The sequence below is a fragment of the Narcine bancroftii genome, chromosome 5, assembly GCF_036971445.1.
Source record: "Narcine bancroftii isolate sNarBan1 chromosome 5, sNarBan1.hap1, whole genome shotgun sequence".
Classification (NCBI taxonomy): Eukaryota; Metazoa; Chordata; class Chondrichthyes; order Torpediniformes; family Narcinidae; genus Narcine; species Narcine bancroftii.
In genome coordinates this window covers 120084195-120105489 of record NC_091473.1, presented here as the reverse complement: position 1 = coordinate 120105489, position 21295 = coordinate 120084195, and the positions used below count along the sequence as shown (strand labels likewise).

Here is a 21295-nt window from a genome sequence, read left to right as displayed (position 1 = left end):
AGAAACCATAAAATATGATAGTTCCATTAAACACAAAAGAGTGTGAAACAAACAAATATACTGAGTTGTGAAAACAGTTTAGAGGGATCTTGAGAGAACGATGCAAACATGACGAAAACATACATTGATAGGTTGCATAAAACATGGTAAATTATTGTTTGAATACAGAATACTGTAGCTGACCAATTGAGACAACAGGCTTGTGTCTCTGAAACTCAAGAATTACAAGATTCCATTAATCCACCCACATTTTGCAAGACCAAGTAATTTAAAATAAGTGCAAGAAAATTTACTTCGCAAGCAGCAACAACAGAAATGGATAAAACTTAAATATGGTTGTGGAAGCAGTCTTGTGTCTTAAGAGACTACAGTGGCCACTGGAATTGCAGTGGACACGATGAAATAACCACACAAGGCGTTTCTTCAGTGAATCTAATGGATTTACTGTTCAGAACATGAGCAACCTTTTAAAAGCCCGAATCACATGCCCAACACACCTTAACGTCATCACACATTGAGGGACATAACCAGTTTGATGCCTTCTGGGAGTTGTAGTGCCAACATAGTATCGCTACATGCGCCCTCCCACCCCCACCCCCAGAACCAGCAGAAAGGTTTGTCTGTCTTTTAGGAGGTCGACCTCTGCAACAGACTGTTGGCTGCTGCAGTGAGGAAGACTTGTCCACATAAGCTGGTTTAAGCCTATCAATAGTGAAAGACTGTGGCTTCCCTCCAATGTCCAAAATACAGGTCGACCTAGTTTGTCCGAGTATCTTATAAGGTCCTTCATAAGGCAACTGGAAAGGTTGACCAACTGTTCCCCTATGGACGAAGACATATTCGCAGTTTTTGAGGTCTTCGGGCATGAGGGAAGAGTGTTCTCCGTGAGAAGATGTGGTATAGAAGTCTCCCTTAGCCTAGCCAACAGTTCCTTAGGATCATTATTGGAGTTGGAATGGTAGAGGCCGAACTCCCCTGGGACCACCATCAGTGCACTGTACACAAGCTCCGTAGATGAAGATTGGAGGTCCTCCTTTGGAGTTGTTCAAATGCTTAGTAATACCCAGGGTAGCTCATCAGCCCAGTTTGGGCCAACTAACCAAGCCATCAAGGCCAACTTGAGATGTCGATGAAATCTTTCCACCATTCCATTAGCCTGGGGATGATAGGCATTTGCACGGCAAATTATTGTACCATGTAAGCAAGAAAAGGCCGTCCACATCGAGGAAGTAAATTGTAGTCCTCTATCCGAAGTAACATGCGCTGGTAAACAAAAATGAGACAGCCAGAAACTGAGGAAGCCCGAGCGCAAGTATCTGTAGTAGCATCTACCATAGGCATGACCTTAGGTCAACAAGTAAATATGTCTATTACTGTAAAAAGATAATGGTATCTTCTTGAAACAGGAAGCAGAACAAGAACGTCCATGTGGGCATGAGCAAAATGACGAGTAACTGCTGGAAAGGACTGCAGTGGTGCCTTTGTATGTCGCTGAACTTTTGCCTTTTGGCAGGCAATGCATGACCTCGCCTTTTGTGTAACATCTTTTTTAAGACCGTGCCACATGAACATGTCAGAAACCATACAAACGGTCGATCTAATTGATGGATGTGAGAGACCATGCACAGAGTCGAATACTCAACATTTCCATGATGATGGAACTACTGGGTGTGGGTGTCCCATTGAATCATCACGGAGGAGTAGTTTGCCAAGAAGTCCAAACTGGACATCCTTCAATTACAAGTTCGTGATTGCAGTCCGATGAGCATTCATCTCATGGTCATGTTCTTGGGCCACACCCAAAGTTGTAGAGTCAATACCTTGATCCACGGACGAAATCTCGAGTACAGCAAAAGGGGACAGTACATCAGCTACCATATTATCTTTTCCAGAAATATGTACTATTTTCATTGAAAATTCTGAAATGAATGATAATTGCCATTGATGTCGCACAGACCAGGGTTCTGCAACCTTAGAAAATGCAAAAGTTAAAGGCCTGTGATTGGTGTACATAGTAAATTCTCTGCCCTCCAAAAAAATAATGGAAGTTTCAAATGGACAAGTAAATGACAAAAAGCTCGTTATCAAAAGCACTGTATTTTTTTTCTGCTTCACAAAGATGGCGGCTGAAGAATGCTAATGGCTTCCATTGTCCATTGACATGTTGATGAAGTGCACCTACTACGGTCAGATTGGAAGCGTCTGGAGAAAGGGCGGTGGCACATTTAAAACTGGGTAGCTGAGCATAGTGGCCTGAGTCAGCAATTCTTTCGTCTTCAGGAAGGCATTGTTTACCTCTTCAATCCAATGGATAGTTTTACCGTACAGTAAATCAAAAAGAGGCTTCATGATCTGAACTGCTCCTGGAAGAAACCAATGAAAAAAATTCACCATTCCTAAGAATTTCTGTAGGCTTTTAACTGTAGCAGGTTTTGAGTATTTTGTAATGGCCTCAATTTTGGATGCAAGTGGGGTCATGCCCTCTGGAGTAATTCTATGCCCCTAAAAAAAATCAATAGTTTCTTGTCCAAAATCAATCCAAAATCTGGATTGATTGTCAATCCAAATTCTTGAAGATAGATAAAAAGTGTATGAAGATGTTCCAAATGTTCCTAATTGGTCCCAGTGGCCACTAAAATGTCGTCGAGGTAAATGGTCATATCATGTCCTAAAGTGTCCATTACCCGTTGAAATGATTGAGCAGCATTCTTTAATCCACATGGCATTCTTAAAAATTCGAACAACCCTAACGAGGCAATTATTGCTGTTTTTGGAATGTCTTCTGGCTCCACCAGGACGGTGATAGCCATGCACCAAGTCTATATTGGAGAAGATTTTTGCACTATGCAAATTAGCCGAGAAATCATGAATATGAGGTATCGGATAACAATCCAGGATGGTGGCATCATTAAGCCACCTGTAATCTCCACATGGTCACCAACCTCCATTGTGTTTTTGGACCATGGGTAATGGGGATGACCAGGGGCTGTCAGACCTATGAATTATGCCTAGTTCCTCCATCTTGGCAAACTCATCCTTAGTTAAACACAGTTTCTCTGGCAGCCAGCAAAGTGCTTTCGCATGGATAGGTGGGCCTTTAGTACAAATGCGGTGAGTAACACTGTGCTTTGCAGTGGAGGTGGAAAATTGTGGTGTAGTAATTTCAGGGAAATCTTCCAGCAGCTTGGAGAATTTATCCACTGTTCTACTTAATGTTTGGAGGCGCAGAGCAGGGGTATAGGCGTCTGCCAGAGGAATGGTCTCAAAAGAGGTTCCATCTATTAGCTGATAGCCTTTTAAGTCAATGAGGAATGAATGAGCCCGAAGAAAATCTGCACCAAGCAAAGGTCGGGATACTGCTGCTATAAAGAATGGCCAAGTGTAAAGATGATTCTTGAACTTGGCATTCATCTTCCTGGTGTGGAAGGTCAGAATGTTGGAACTGTTAATTGTTCGTAGTTGCAGGTCTGGGGTAGGATGGCTTGTGTCAAAACCTGTGAGTGGAAATACACTAACCCATGCCCACCAGAAATTTTCACTGGGACAACTAATCCCATACACACAATAGGCTTGTAGGTTTTTTGCCAACCGCCACAGCCCTTACTGGCGGTTGGCCTGACTGTTTCCCGCAAACGAGCAGAGTGGAATGCACTTGCAGGCATTTACTCCCCAATGCCTGTGATAACAACAGCAAGACAAAGTGTCCACAGGCTGCTTGCCCATTTTGGGGCATCGTATGTTCATAGGGAGTGCTTTGTAAAGAGCACTAAGAGTGTGATATGGGGTCAAGAGTGGAGGGGTTGGTTGTACATACTTGTTTTTCCTTGCTGTTCTTTTTAGCAAGCCATAGAACATCAACCTCTGCTGCCACAACCCTTGAGTCTTCGAATTAACACTTGAATAACAAGAGCCCAATATCAACTGGCATTTGTTTTAAAAAGAGCTGCTTGAATAGCAGATTGGAACTTTCACCAGCTACCAGGAACAGCATTTCATCCATTAGTTCTGAAGGGGCACGGTCTCCCAACCCATTGAGGTGTAGTAGTTTGGCTACTCTTTCCCTACGGCACATACCATATACCTGCAATAAAAGTGCTTTTAAAGCATCATACTTGCTGAAATGTGGTGGATCCCATAGGAAGTCATCAACCCTCTTAGCGACAGCTTGGTCAAGGGCACTGATGACATGGTAATAATGAATGGTGTCCAACTCAACTTTGTAAAGGTGAAATTGTGCTTCAGCCTGCTGGACCCACAGTTCAGGCTCAGCTGTCCCGAAAGGTGGCAGCTTCACAGTGATGGCTGCAGAGTCCATGTTTGTCCAAAAATACATTTTTGGACTCATCGGGTCACCAATTGTGGCCACTAAAATCACAGTGGACATGTCGAAATAACCACATAAGGCGTTTCTTCAGTGAATCAAACTTATTTACTGTTCAGAACGCATGCAATCTTTTAACAGCCCAAATCACGCACCCAACACGCCTTGATGTTATCAAGCACTGACGTCACATAGTCAGTTTGATGCCTTCTGGGGGTTGTAGTGCCACCATAGCTTCACTATACTACAACATTTTTAAGTCAGGGCTGAATGATTAAGATAGGAAATACTCAAAACTTATTATGAAGAAATAATCTGATGTAATAACACTGCAGTCCTAATGTGTAGAGCTCAGATTTCAAATTATAAAAGTCTCCATTAATTTTTTTAAAAATCTAATAGACTTCTATTAAAACATCAGATTGCCAAGTCTGGTCAGATACATTCCCAGAAGTTTGATCAAGTGACATGTATTGCATGATAATTTTAACAGCTGAAAGGTCTGACCAGCCAAACCAGTCGAAATGGATTAGGTCGGGTATCAAAACAAGTTTAAGTCCTTGAGCCAGAATCAGATTAAACTGAGCATCTCTTAATAATAAACACACTAATACTTCAGGAAATAGAATGTGATAAGGTTGAATGCCCATGAACATCAATTATGTTTATGAATGCAGATTGCACAGGAAGCCATTTGTTGATCCAAATGAAAGTAAAAATAAAATTACAAACACAAAGAATCTGGAATAGAAACAGAAAAAAACTGAAAACACTGTCGATCATGCAACATCTAAGATCACTCTATATTCCAAATATATATTCTTTATCCTTTCTGTCCCTTTCCTCATCCTTTCTGCAACACAAAATTATTTGTTTTCTCTTTTTTCCAGTTTTGATGAACTCTATTTAATCTGAACCATAATTGTTCTTTCCACAGATACTGCTTGCACTGTTGAGTGTTCCTAACATTTTATGCCTCATCTTAATGTATGGCATTACTGTAGATTGAGCCTGCCAACATGTCCAGAGCCCAATAATGTGCTTCCAGTTTGGATTCAGTCATCAAAGACATTTGGCCTTAGCTTGGATCAAATTGGCCAGAAACAGGTTAGGTTTTAATTTTATTGGTGGCACGGTTAGCACAACGCTGCTACAGCATCAGTGATTGGGACCAGGGTTCAAATCCTGAGCTGTCTGTAAGGAGTTGGTACGTTCTCCCTGTGTCTGCATGGGTTTTCCCCGGGAGGTCCGGATTCCTCCCACCGTTTGAAACTCACCAGGGCAAGGTTAATTGGGTGGCAAGGGGCTCGTGGGTCAAAATGGCCTGTTTCTGTGCTGTATGTCTAAAAAACAAATGTCTCCAAACAGATGGCCTTCCACCCATAATGTAATGTCATAAATAAAGTTTCAACTTTTCATGATTCCCCATATCACTCAACAGCCCCTTTTCCACTGGTACCTTGCCCAGGAATTACAGGCAATTAACCAGCTGACCCCAGTGTGCTGATTAAACCAATGGAAAAAGGGCAACTTCTATCCATTTGAGGGTAGACTCGCTGATCCTCGGGGATGAGATGTGTTCAGTGGAAAAGCAGTCAGTGTCCCAGTTAAAGTGGCCCAGTGGAAACAGCACAAACAACTTCCTATCCTGGGACACTGTACAGCCAATTAACTGGGATGCCAGTGGAAAAGGGGCTAATAACTTCCACAGGTCCACCATCAAAAAAGTATACCATGTAGATACATCACTGCCTGATGTGCTAGCTCATGTGTTTGACATCAGAAGCATCTGCAAAAGGTGATGACTGGAACATTATGCACACTTCTCTGCCCTCCATGGATTCCATATGCATTCCCCACTGCCAAAAGGCAGTTTACATGCTAAGGACCCATCACATGCTCTCTTCTTCCTCCTCTCATCAGGGAGAAGGTTCAAGAGTGTGAAATCGTGAATCAACAGGCACTTTCTTTCCCTCTGCTATCAGCTACAGATCAACTTCACATGCTGCCCTTGCTGTGTTCTAATACATCTTTCTTACTGTAACCCTATACGGGGTAATTGTGCTCTTGCCCTTCTACTTTGTATAGCTCTAGGAATGTTAGAGTTGATTTGCTAGATTGTTCGCAAAATAACCCTTCTCACTATACCAGGTAAAATATGACAATAAATTTGAACTTAATAATACCAGAAGTCTGTTTGCAAATAAGTTCAAAACTCTGGACATCATAAATGACCAGATGTTGTTCAATTTTAAATAACAGCTCTGGGTCATCATACTCTTTCAAAACTGTGAATGGACATCAACTTCAAACTGTAGCATCTATTCCAAAGAGGTTCTCATTCGGTCATCCATATTTTGTTATGAAGGGAAAAGCATCTGAAATCCTCATCATGCTTCCCCTTTAACTGCTTAACAGCAACTATTTGACTAGCAGCACCATTCTTATGGGCAGGCACTGAATGCATTCTTGAGGAATAAATTTATTACATAGTAGAAGGGTGGCATTGTGGTTCAGCTGGCGAAGCAGCGGGCACATGCTTCAGTCACCCTGGTTTAATACGAAACTCTATTGCTATCTGCTTGCATCTTCTCTGTAGCGACATGTGCCTCCCCTGGGTGATCCAGTTTCCTCCCATACCCTCAAAATGAGTGGAGTGGTAGATTAATTAGCCACTGTAAATTGTCTATTATGGAGGAATCAGGGGAAGAGTTGATGTGAATGAAGGGAGAATAAATGGAACTAATATAAATGGGAGTTTGATGGTATGAGATGTGGTCAGACTAAGAGTGTGTTTCTGTGCTATGGCTATGACAATATCACCTAGTTATAGATACTATAATCAACTGGGCTACACAACCAAAATTTAAGTGACTCAGATTCCAAAATGTGACATTTGAAAGTTTCCACTGAAACTTTGAAATTAATCTAAATGGTTTTGTTCCACAATTGTGTCAATATACAAGCTTTAGTTTCAAAACAATAAATCTAATTTGGGTTTTTGAAGCAGGAAATTCCTTATCAAAATATGTGACATATTTCTCCTTGTTGACTATTATGAGTCAGCTATAAAAATGAACCTCCAGTAATTTCCATGTGTGACATTTTGTGGTCAGATTCAAAATAACAAGAGAGTAAAGACCCACTTAAAAGTGGAAAAAATAAATATATAATGTGTTTTTTTCAAAAGCAATTTAAATTTAACAAGAACTTTAACTGCCAAAGTGACCTTGCACTCAAGTGACTTTGCATTTTACCAAATAAATGAAGTTCTGTAGTTTTCTGCAACAGTAAGTGGTTGGTGTTAATAAGCCTATCAGCAGGTTTGTTGACAATTGATATTTCCGATGGAAGTGATTCCTTTTTGTTTACCCATTTCATACCATTTTGAGAAAATGCATAATTAAAGGATGCATACCCACAGATCCTTGACGGTAGAACATGTTGAGAAAGAAATCAAGAAAAATAATGGAATAAATAAGAGTGCAGAGTGTATAAAAAAAGATTGCATCAATTATTATTTTTTGACAAATTACATTTAGATGTAGCTGAAATATTGCACACAATATAGAAAATAAAGAAGGCCCTATAGCCCACAGTGACAAACATTATACTAAAACTCTGCAGCTTCTACATGATACACATCCCTCTAATATCTGCATGTACAAGTGTTTGTCTTGCATTTTCTTAAATGCTCAATTTTTTTGACTTCCACCATTACTCCTGGCAATCTGTTCCAGGCACAAAACATTAACTCCAAGCATGACTTTTAAACTTTGTCTGCATCCCACCACACCACCCCACCCCCCCCACCCCCAAAACTTCAACACGCATCTTCCAGCAGACATTAATTGCCTTTTAATTCCTATGAATGCTGCATGGTTCGTTGGGTTTCTCCGACACTTTGTGCATTGCACTAGATCCCAGCATCTGTAGATTTTCTTGTTTACCTCTTCTCGTGTGTGACATTTTTACCCTGGTATAAAGATTCTGAACCTTCTTCTTTACAAAATGCCAGGGCCTTGAATAGAGAAGACTGAAGCATGAAATGGCAGACAAGGAATCCTCAATTAAGTGATGATATCAGAGAAGCTGGAAGTGTTCACCATAATTAAGAGATACTGATAGAACAGTAAGGAAAAATTCACCAAAATAAATTAGAAAGGGAAATAAAACATTCCACCAACAAGTGTTACAAAATACCATGCACAATCTAAAATCATGACTAAACAAATTTTAAAAGAACGTGGAAAAGGCAAGAGGATAGGTGTTTGAAGAAAGCTAATCTGCAGGGTTATGCAGAGAGAGCTACGATGTAGAATTGGACAGCATTTTATAAAAAATGGCAGAATAAAGGAAGATTGGATTCACCCTTCTCCATTCTGATTTTTTAAAAATTGGATACAAAACAACACTGCCTCAGAAAGCTGTGCAAAAAGTGGATGTAACTAATGGATAGTAAATTGTGAAAATGATAATACCTACAGGACAAAATAGAACATATGCTTTACGATAATACCTGTCATGTTTTTTTTAGATGGAGAATTTTTTAAAAACTACTTGCTAAAATGGTTGTACTGCATAACATTTTTGGAAATTGCATACTAATAATAGGCTAACCATATTCAACTGAATACAATTCAAAAATAATCATTCTTAGAGAATAATTTAACTTAAGATAAGAAATTAGAAAGTGATGCGAAAAAGGACAATGTGAATGAACATTTCAAAAATTTAAGGAGATTGTCCCACCAGAAAAATTTAAAGATGAGGGCCTGAACTTTGTAGGAAAACATTATCAGTTACTCCTGTTGTAATGGTGGCTTTTTGTCCCAGGAAATAACCAGCTAAGGGTCCAGTGGAAAAGGAAAATGATCAGCACGCTGGCGTCAAATAACGCTGTGGACTGACAGTCTCTACCCCTACTCATATCCCTGGTGTCAGCTTACGCCAGCATGCCGATTGAACCAGTGGATAAAGGACAACTTCCATCCATTCCATTCAAAGGTAGACTCTTTAAGCACCGGTTCAGTGGAAAAGCCATCAGTGTCCCAGTTAAAGGTGGCCCAGTGGAAACGGCACAAACAGCTTCCTATCCCGGGACATTGCACGGCCAATTAACTGGGATGCCAGTGGAAAAAGGCCAAGAGATTCAGAGAGAGAGAGTACATTTCAGAGTCGCCGTCTGGAAGGACAAGACCCTAATGGAACTGAAGTGGGTCTAAACTGATTCATTGGGTGTGTATACAAGATTATAATGGCAGCTATGCAATTAAGAACGTTCCTCCTAGAGTGACGTGCTCAGACCTTATGGAGACATAAAGCCGTTAAACCTCTTGGACAGAGATGAGGTCAAATGCTTTTATTATTGTGAAGTAATAATTTGAAGGAAGGAAACACAACTATGAGTTGTGTTTTGAAATGAAACTGAAAGAGTGATGATGATTTCAGAGAAACATAACTGAAGGCAGAGCGAGATACTTTGAAACTAGACTGAAGAAATTGACCATCCTGTAAAAGACTCTCCTGTCTGGAGAAAGAGGGCGATGCTGCTCTGTATTTTATTATCCTTATCATAGGGGATATGCAAAATAAGTGGCTTTAAAGCGAGCAAGACCACTTCGCTCTTGATTAAGAAGGAAATTATTGTGGAAAACAGACTCCATAAATCTTAGTCAAGACAAGAGGGACTTTGTGAAATTATTGTATGAAAAAATCTCTCTGAAAGAAAACTGATCAAAAAGACGCATGAGTTTAAAGAGATCTGAAGACATTAATGTTTAAAAGTGCTTCATATTTACTTCTGAGCTGCAATTTAAAAATATTGAAGTCACACAAGATGTTTGATGATAAAGTTTAAAATTGGCTTTTCAGACTCCAGCTTAAACTATAATGGTTTGGATTTTCACACGCACGCACGCACATTTCCGCACAGTGGGAATTAAGTTAGAGTGAAGTTTAGAGTTAAGTAAGAACTGTTATGTTATTAATAGTGGGATTTTCTATTCAAGGTGCTGGAAAGGTTGGGGGTTAGGGCCAACTTTTAAAAATTGGATAAGGGCACTGTACCATGTGCCTAAGGCTAAGGTTGTGACTAATGGACAAACTTATCTACCTTGCCCACGGACAACATCAAGCAGACAATCTCCAACCATGTTCATACTAGCCATGGAGCCGCTAGCTTCGATCTAGACATCAAGGGTTTTAGGGTAGGCCAGGAAGAACATAAAATCAATTTGTTTGCAGATGATGTACTGATATATCTGACAGAACCATTAAACTCGCTGTCCAAACTGTGCTCTACTCTGAAGGACTATAGGGAGATCTCCAGCTACAAATTTAATTGAAATAAGAGTGAAATTATTCCACTCACTAAGGGGGATTACAGCCAATGTCAAGAGAACCGCTATTTAAAGTGGCCACAAAATGGGATCAAATATCCAGGAGTCAGAATAGACGACAACTTGAATAATTTATATAAAGTAAATTATACCCCCTTGCTTAAGAGAATCGAGGAGGACTTAAATAGCTGGATGTCCCTGCCCATAAACTTAAGTGGGCAGGGACAACATTACTAAAATGAATGTGTTCTTGAGGCTTCCAGACACTGCCAGTGGTGTGTCCCCAGGAATTCTTCCAAAATCTGCTCGCATGAGAACATTTCTGTGGAGTAGGAAAGTAGCCAGGGTAACCATGGAAAAATTGACCTGGGATTATCGTCTTGGCAGACTTTGAATGCCAAACTTCAAAAAATACTATCGGGCAACCCAGTTGAGATGCATTGCCTCATTCTTTGTGGGGGGAGATGTACCATCCTGAGCACAAACTGGCCTGCACGTGCTGGGTGAAAAGGTAGCAGAGGACTTTATTTACAAATAGGATGCTAAATTGCTATTTGAGAAAGCAGGCAGCCCTATACTAAAACAAATCATGACTATTTGGATAAAATTAACCAATATTTGGGAACCAAAGTGGGGCTGTCCCCAAAAACACCCCTGACTCTGAATAGATTATTACCATTGATGGTAGGTAACAAGATCTTTGATAATGTCATCAGGTGCATAGAGGATTGTTATGAGCAGGGGCACCTAAAAACATTTGAACAACTCAAACATAAATATGGTTTGTCAAATAAGACATTCCACTGCTATCTTCAGATAAGATCCTTTTTGCAGGACAAATTAGGTCCAACTATGGCCCTACCAGAGCGTAGTGATATAGAGACCATGATTCGAAGGGGAACGCACAGAGGTTCATCTTGGCAATATATTTCCTGCTCCAAGTGGAAGGACCCAAACCTGGCCTTCACAAATACTGTCGGACTAGCATGACTGCAATCATTAATGCACAGTATAGGCTGGTGCAATACAACTTTCTTCAACAGCTGTACCTGATTTTGCAAAAATTGTATAGATTTATACCAGAATTATATGACCAATGCTTCAGATGCATCATTGAGCCAAGAACATTTGTGCACAGAACCTGGGCATGAACCAAGACAAAACCCTTCTGGGTGGAACTAGGCCAAGTCCTAGGGAAAATTATAGGTAAAGAATTCCCACGGGTCCCTGAGTTGTTCCTGTTGGGAAACATAATGGATATAACACTTAAAATGAAGCTGTCCAAATTTCAAATCCAATTCGTAATGATCACATTGGCAATGGCCAGGAAGTACATAGCAGTTATCTCGAAATCCAACTCCTGCCTGAATATTGCTCACTGGAACATGGAGATGCAAAGCTGTGTTCCCCTGGAGAAAATTACTTACAACCCAAGGAAAAAGAATGACACTTTTATAAAAATTTGGTAACCATAGTTAAATTCCATGGGAGCACGACTACAGTGTGGACCATCGTGCTTCGCGGCTGGTGGAGGGGTGGGGGATGTGGTGGGTCCATCTCATCCCAGCCAGGTAAAGTCAAGAAAAAAAAAGCAGCCTGAGCCCTGGCCACCATGCCACAACAAACCCACAAAATCCTTATATAGGTTATCACCCCTTAGTGTCTTGTGCAAATGTGGTTAGTTGAATGTTAAGTATTAATATGTTGAGGGTCTTGGGGGTGGTGGGAGGGGGATGGAAAGAGGTTGAACTCTGTAGAGAAATTTGTACAGAATTGACAACTGTAAACTGTATTCAATACTAATATATATTTGAGTTTGAGTTTGGAAAATCACAAACAAAATATTCAAAAAAATAGTTTAATAAAATTTTCCATTGCTTTTTTTGTTAGTTTTCATAACAAAATGTGTTAGTTCGTAACACTGTAGATCAGGGGTGTCAAACTCAAATTCACAGAGGGCCAAAATTAAAAACTTGGACTTAGTCGTGGGCCAAACTAAATATTTATTGAAAATTTTCAACATCTGCATGTTTTCTCTCCTTTCAACATATGTAATGTTACACTTTTTCTTATTAAAATAAATGTTTAATAATAGTTTTGGTTAAACTCTTTCCAGAAGAAGCATTAACAAATGAGAAATAAAATATTCAATAAATAATATTTCTCTATAGCCTTTAAGCTCCTTTTAAATGTTTTTTTTTCACAAGCCAACAAGTCAAAAAAATAACAACTTGCTTCAATGACAAACAGGTTTGTCTTTTAAAATGATGAACATATAGTCTGCCTCCCACCTGTCTTGAAAGGTCCTGTTTTCTGTCTTTCGTTTGGCCATTTTTCGTAAGGGGTTTATTACATGTGAGTTAGGTGACAGGTCGCAGATACTAATGAAAGTAAAGAGAGGAGGTGGGGGTGATTAGCGGGCTGACGGGCCGGCGGCAACGCATTTGCAAAGCATTCTGGAATTTGTAGTATTAGTTGTGCATGCGCTATACTAGCGCGGCGGCCAGCGGGCCAGCTCTAATACATATTTGATATGATCTTGTGAGCCAAATATAATTATATCACGGCCCAAATTTGGCCCGTGGGCCTGAGTCTGACATGTGTGCTGTAGATACACTGTCCTACGTAACTGATTTGGGGTCATTACTCAAAAATAATGCTCCAACAATGGACTATCCCTAGAACCAAGGAAAAAAAATCATTTAGATACAACTATTCCACCAACATAAATACTGGGTGATCCATCCAAATAACCTGCACCAGGCACAGGAACAGTAAACCCAATGAATGCAAGAAACAAAAAAAGTTTCATTCAATCCATAATTGTTAGTTTACTTAACTCCTTAAATAAGTTTGTGCATTTAACCTCTTGGCTTTCTTTATTATTTAAATTTTAATAAGGATTTTTAATTGTTTGACTTTCTTCTAATCGAAGAATATTTTGATCATTCCTAAATGCCACAAACCAGGCTGACTGCCAAGTCAAATTTTGTCTCAGCGCTGCAGCTGGCAGTTTGTTCTGACCTTCTCCCCTCCAACTGGCTGAATGATCATTTAAAATCTCTGCCCTCCTTAAAAGTCTCACATTTGAGGAATGGGGAATTGGTAGCTTGCAAATGCAAATTCTTCTTTCTTTGGCTTGGCTTCGCGGACGAAGATTTATGGAGGGGTAATGTCCACGTCAGCTGCTGGAGCAAAAACACATCGTATTAAGGGCACAGGTTAATAGCAAGCAATGAATTAGCTTCATATCGTATAGAGAGAATGGGGAGCACAAAGTTCCTCAGTGTCCATTTAAAGGAGAACCTATCCTGGACCCTTGGAATCTCCTCATTAGTCAGGAAGGTGCATCAGCTCCTACATTTCCTAAGGATGTTGAGGAGGGCAAGACTACCGGCCACCATCCTAACAACATTTGACAAGAGAGCATCCTGGCTGGCTTCATCATAGTGTAGCATGGTAGCTGCGAATCATCAGATTAGAAGCCAATACAGAGGGTAAGTAAAACCGCTGAGATCACTGGGGTTTCCCTTCTCTTTGTCAACGATATCTATAGGGCTCAGAGAATCATTTAGAACCCTTACCATCCAGCTCACAGTATCTTTGAGGCACTACATTCAAGGAAGAGTTACAGGAACACAAGAACTAGGACTGCCAGACTGGGAAACGGCTTTTTACTACAGGCAGTGAGATTATTGAATAATCCTATAAACTTGTAAATTATCTTTACATTTATTTATTTTGGATTGCTATATATTCATTTTGTTTGTGGGTAGGGTGCACCGTGTACCTTGTCTGTATGTGTGCACCATGGACCAGAAATGCACTGTTTTGTCAGGTTGTACATGTGTAATCACAGGACAATCTTGAACTTGATGGCTGGCAGAAAATTCTCATATACACACACACACCAGTGAAACGAGCCATTTAGCCAACTACATCGGATGTCAGAGGTGAACTCCGATACGTAGGACAGATGCCGCTGCTGGCGCGCCGACCAGGGGTCCTTTGACATTGCAAGGGCCTGAGTGAGCGGTTTGTGTTCGGTGAACACGGTGAATGGCCTGCCCTCCAGGAAATACCGGAAGTGTCTGATGGTCAGGTACAGGGCCAGGAGTTCCCTGTTAAAAGCACTGTATTTCAGTTCCAGGGAGCGGAGGTGCCTGCTGAAGAAGGCAAGTGGGCGCCAATGTCATTGACTGATTACTCCAGGATGCCCCCGACGGCCGTGGCTGATGCATCCACCGAGAGCGTGGTGTGAGCGTTGGGCTGCGGGTGGGCTAGAAGGGTGGTGCTCGCCAGGGTGTCTTTCGTCGCAACGAAAGCGTTCTCGGCCTCTTCCGTCCATTCCAGGGTTTTTGTTCTTGGCGGCGATCATTGTGAACAATGGCCGCATGATGCGAGCCGCCCCCAGGATGAATTGGTGGTAAAAATTGACCATGGCGACAAATTCCTCCAGACCCTTGAGGGTAACGGGCTTCAGGAACTGGCGTATGGCTGCAACCTTCTCGGGAGCCGGGGCAACTCCATCTGCCGAAATGGTATGGCCCAGGAACTGCAGGGACTGATTACCAAATCTGGTACTTGGCATCATTGACCATGAGGCCGAACTCTGCCAGGCGGGTGAATAGCATACAGATATGGACCCTGTGTTTGTCGTGGTCCCTACTGGCAATATAGATAAACACGAAGTCTAAGTCTCTGCCCACCCCATCCATCAGGTGTTGGAATGTCTGGGCCATGTTCTTGATGCCGAAGGGTATCCGCAGGAACTTGACGTGGCCAAACGGGGTGATGATCACCGATGTTGTCAGGGTGGACTGGGATCTGATGGTCACCTTGTACCAGGTCAACTTTCGAGAAAACCCGGGCATCGTGCAAGTTGGCCGTAAAGTCCTGTATGTGTAGGATGGGATATTGGTCTGGCGTGGTCACATCGTTGAGGCGACGGTAGTCACCGCATGGGCGCCAACCCCTGGAAACCTTGGAAACCATGTGGAGGGGGGATACCCAAGGGCTATCTGATCTGCAGACAATCCCCAGCTCCTGCAGTCAGAAGAACTCCTCCTTTGCCAGTTGCAGCTTCTCAGAGGGCAGCCGCCTGGCTTTGGATTGGGGGGGGGGGGGGGGGCCCTGGGTCGAGATGTGGTGGTAGACTCCACGTTGGGGCATGGCAGAAGTAAACTGCAGCTGCAGGATGGAGGGGAACTCGTCGAGCGTGCACGAATACTCATCCTTGGGAGCACTGATGGAAGCTATCTCTGGGCCACACCCGTCTGTGACGTCGAGGCGGATGGATTGGAAGGTGTGGGCATTTACTAACTGCTTGCCTTTGATTTCCACCAACAGGCTATGTGCTCGAGGAAATCGGCTCCCAACAGCGCTGTGCCCACAGAGGCCAATACAAACTTCCAGTGGAACTTGTCCTTGCCGATCTGGATCTGTGTTGCATGTACCAAAGGTCTTGATGGAGGATCTGTTCACTACACGTAGAGTTGAGCTCCATGCGAGGGTGCAGATCTCGAGGGCGGTTGGGGGGAGCACGCTCAGTTTGGCTCCCGTGTCTACCAGGAAACATCAGCCACTGGACTTGTCAGTCACATGCAGGAGGTTGTTCATGCGGCCAGCTGTCGCAGCCATTAACAGCGGCTTTCCCTGGAACGTACAGGGCTGCCTGCACTTGTGGGCTTGGGCCCCCCAACATTGATGGTAGAAATCAGGTGGGGTGGTGTTCTTCCGGTATGTGCTTGGGGGGCACTTGCAGCCGATTGGGCCCTGAGCGGGCGACCTGGCTGAGGGTGGCCTCGTTTTCTCGCTTGCTCCGCCAGAGGACATCTGCGCAGGCTGCAACTCGGGGTGGTTCTGAGAAATCTTTATCTGCCAGTAGGAATTGGATGTCCTCGGGGATCTAGTCGAGGAAAATCTGTTTGAAAAGGAAGCAGGGTCTGTGGCCCTCTGCTAGCGCCAGCATTTCATCCATGAGGGCAGATTGGGTTCTGTCGCCCAGACCATCCAGGTGTAGGAGCCTGGAGGCACGTTGCCATGGGGAGAGGTCGAAGGTGCCGAGGAGGAGGTTTTTGAGAGTGAGGTATTTACCTTCCTCCGGAGGGTTGTGGATAAGGTCGTCCACCCTGGCTGCGGTTTCTTCATCGAGCTCTCTCTCGACATGGTAGAACATCGTGGTGTCTGATGTGATGTGTCGGAGGCAAAACTGCACTTCCGCCTGCCCGAACCAAGTGCTTGGGTGATGCATCGGGGGGAGGGGAGGGGGTGGTTTCACTGCAACTGCATTGATTGCTGCAGAATCGATATCGGGAGGCCAGAAAACGGTCTGAACTCGCTGGGGTCACCAATGTAGCAACTGCTACACGTATTGAAACAAACCACAACCACGTTGAAGATTTCAACGAACGGTTTATTCAAACTTCCCACACATCCCTTTAAGGGCATCGTGAGCTCTGCCCCCGCGTTGTCAGTGACGTCACCACGCTCGCCCGAGGCGCATGCCTTGCTCTAACCCACGCGGCACAGAGGTCCCTCGACGGCGTCATCTTCTCGCAGCTGCCCCAATGGTGCGGCGGTACAAGCGGGGCCGGTTCGCCATGAGGATGTGTGCCGCCACAAGTTATTCCATTCACTATGGTTCCTAGGATCCTCCATTGTGCAAAATAACTGCCAACTCCCTTTGAAAGTCATGTCTTTGTAACATTGCACTTAGTAATCATTCGTATCAAATTCCATGGCACATGGCATAACTATGTAAACATCTTGCTGTGGCAAAAAGAATCTTTAATTTTGTAGACTATGACTTTTGGATCCATGTATTTCATTGTTTTCTCATAAAAATAGAACATATAAATGAAGATTCTGGTTGAATTACCTATTTATGCACACCAGATCAAATTTACAGTTTTACCACTTCCAGCTAATAATGGTGGCAGGCAATTATACAACAAACATGATAGAAGGGGTGACAAAAGTACATCTTCATTGTCAGCTGAACCATTCACAACCATATTCCATGAATGGTACCAAATGATTAATCCATCTTGGTTTCTTCCTCAGATCCCCAATATTACAGGAGCTTGAATTCACCCAATTTAATTCACCCTATGTGATTATAAAGTACCACATGACAGCACAGGATACCACAAAAGCTATGTGACAACATTGCTGCTGTGGGAATGAATACCTCATTCCAGAGCTAACTGTGCCAGTACATTTAGAATAATGGCATCTATCCAACAAGGTGTGAAAAAAATCTCTCGATTTCATCTCTTCACACAAAACACTGGACCAATCCAAAAATGCTCAGTCTGCTCTTCATCATTTGCAATGTAACAGAAGATGTTGATAATGGTATCAAGTGGCACTTGCTCACCAAAAATCTTCTAACCAATATCCAGTTCAGCCTCGCACCACAAAACCTTGGTCCAAAATAGACCAACTTCCAGAAATGAGGCAAGACGACTCTTTGACATTAAGATAGTATTTGACTGTGCATCGTGTCAAGGAGCCATGATGAAACTGAAGTCAATATGTACCAAGAAGAAAATATGTAGCAGCTGTGATCACATTCTACAACTAGCAAGATGACTGTTGAAGTCAATATCAGCAAGGACAGTCTTCAAGCAATGTCCTAGACACAAATTCATCAATTGGAAATAGCTACAGAAGATAGAACACTCACATAAACCTCCCTCTCCGCCATCAACTCCAGCTAGATTTCCTCGTAAAAGCAACCAACATATTAAAGGACTCATCCCACCTGGCTACACAATCTTCCCCTTTTTTCCACAGGGAAAATAATTCACTCGTTTGAAACCATGCATTCAGATTCAAGGACAATTTATTTCCCACTGCTATCAACCTCCTGATCAAAACTCACATTAGTAAATCTTCCCCTTGTTTCATTCTACCTCCTGGTTCTCAACCTTTTTCTTTTCACTCGCATACCACTTGAAGTATTCCCTATGCCATAGGTGCTCTGTGATTAGTAAGGGATTGCTTAAGGTGGTATGTGGGTGGAAAGAAAAAGCTTGAAAACCAGTTTTAATTGTACCCAAATGTCTCGTTATGTGCACGGTTTCAGAACTCCAAAGGAAATGGGCCAATGCCAATTTTTCTCAAGCAAAATATTTCAATAACAATTGGGTCTTGAGCAGTGATTCTCAACCTTCCCTTCGCTTCCCACTCACCTACCACCTGAAGCAATCCCTTACTAATCACAGAGCACCAAAGGCATAGGGATTCATGAAACCGGTATGCGAATGGCAAAAAGGTTGAGAACTACTATTCTAACTGATCTCTTTTTGTAACTTTCACTCTGTACTACATTTGGTGCACTTCCATATGGGTTGAATTGCTGGATACCTTTTCACTGTACATGGGACAATAAGTCAAGTTCATTGTGAAATGTACCAGATATGCAGTGAGAATGTTTTCTGAGGAGTCATGCTGGACATCCCATACAGAGTACATACAGCAAGTCTGACAGTACAGAAATACAGTGACAGAAAATTATCAGTTGGCACAGAGCAAAGGTGTGAATGAGTTTCAATTAGGAGTCTTGAGAACAGCAAGAAAGATATTGCATCGGAATCCAATGGCACATGATCTGACACTCCTGAATCTTTCTCCCGACGGGAGGTGACATGGCTGGAGTGCGATGAGTCTTTTAATATGATGATTGCTTTCTCTAGATAGTGGGAAGTGCAGAGGGAGTTGATAAAGGGGGAAGGGGGGTTTGATGGCTGAGCTGCATCCACAGCCCTCTGCAGTTTTTTTTCGTCTTCGGCATAGCAGTTTCTGTATCATATCATGATGTACGCTGACAGAATGATTTCAATGGTGCATTTGTACAGTTTGTTAAAGGTTGCAGGGTATGCCAAATTTCCAATGAACTTGAACTGAAGTGTTCAAACAAATTTCTTCAAAATGTTGTGTTGAAATCCTATATTTTTATTGCTTCTGAAGTACTGCTTTGTTGTGATCGACATCCTATTGCTGTCTTATTTTGCCAATCAATCCACCAAATAAAAGATTCCTGAAACAGACATCGCACAGCGAGAAAACTGTTGAAATTGTCCTACCTTGCCTCGAATGTTATTCTTGGCATGAGTGTGCATTCAGCACATTGTGCACTTTTATTGGCTTTGGCCCATGGCTGCCTAATGACATGCTACAGACTCACAACTATTTGTCAGGACATTTTGTAATATCTATACACATATTGATTTTAAAGTATTCCTTCTCAAAGATACACCAAATGATGGCTGTCATCGGAAGCTGATTCTTTGAAATCTACAATTTCATTTGTGGCAAAATTTGCAGAGTTCCTCTGCAATCCTCAACATTCCAAGTAACTAGAAGGACTGGTTCATATTCACATTGTACCTTAAATTATTTCAGGAGAGCTTTGACAACATTCAAGCTTTGAGTTGACCATAAACAAGTATTTAGATAATTTATTTACAATGACAACTAAACTTTTTTTTTCAAAAAAACTGCATATGTTTAGGGTTAGACATTTGGCAAGGCAACATAAATCTCCCGACTTTCTTCCAACGATGCAACGGCACAACAGTGTTTAATATTTCATCCAAAAGACATCTGACAGTGTAACACCATCAAATCACTGATCTAAAGCATTTGGATCTGTACTTCAAGGTTAATTTTGCATCGACAACGTGACCAATAACTGAATATTTTTCCATGTCACTACCATGCCAATCAAGGATAGCTTGTATTAAGTCCAAAATCTCATATATGGTAGAAATTGTCATGATAATGAATATGTATGAGATGTACCGGAAATCACGTGGTATGAGAGAGTGCCACAAATGTGACAGAAATGACTGCGATGTACAGCACACATGTGATAAACCAAAAATATAAAACAGGATGTTATGGAGACTAGACATTTATTATGCAGGAAATTACACCCACAACTTTTCAAAGTAGCATAATCTTACACAAGCTCAATGACAGCACTCCTCAATGTTAGAAAGTTGTGAACTCAAGACCCAAACTAAATACTAAAGGAAGCACATGATATTTATCAAGGCTCTGTTCTCTGAAATGTTCTTGACAGAAGCACTACTTTGAAGAGGAGTTGGAAAGCTGTCAGTGCTCTGGTCAATTTTCATTTCTCAAACATTATGATTTAAAATTGTTTCTTTTTTATTGTTTGCGAGAATCTGTTGCATTAATTAGCCAGTGTGGCGGCGCACATCTCTCGTGGCAAACCGGCCCCACTTGTATTGCCGTGCCGGTGGCGTAGCCGTGGGAAGATGGCGCCGTCAGGGAACCTCAGTGCCTCATGGCTTAGACCAAAGCATGCACCTCAGGTGAACGTGATGACATCACTGCCAGCGCAGGGACAGAGCTCATGCCGGCCTTAAAGGGTGCGTGTGAAGTTTGAATAAATAGTTCATCTGAAACCTCCACTGTGTCCTGTGAAGTGTTTCTGTGTGTTTTGCAGCCGCTCCATTGGTGACCCCAGCAAGTCCAGATGTTTTTCTGGCCTCCCGATATGGATGCAGCAGCAGTCAATGTGGTCGCGGTGAAACTTCCCCCCCCCCCCCCCCCACCCTTTCTGGACGCATCACCCATGCACTTGGTTCGGGCAGGC

The 21295-nt window shown here is 42.2% G+C and overlaps 1 protein-coding gene and 1 long non-coding RNA gene across 2 annotated transcripts in view; one reads left to right on the top strand and one right to left on the bottom strand.

The window, feature by feature from the left end:
* The window catches only part of usp24 (ubiquitin specific peptidase 24), a 214826-nt gene that overhangs the window by 184675 nt on the left and 8856 nt on the right, over window positions 1-21295 (bottom strand). The window lies entirely within an intron of this gene.
* LOC138763920 (uncharacterized) lies at window positions 2977-8597 on the top strand. The gene is made up of 3 exons (XR_011357898.1): window positions 2977-3111; window positions 5259-5428; window positions 8340-8597. It is a non-coding gene; the product is annotated as an uncharacterized lncRNA (long non-coding RNA).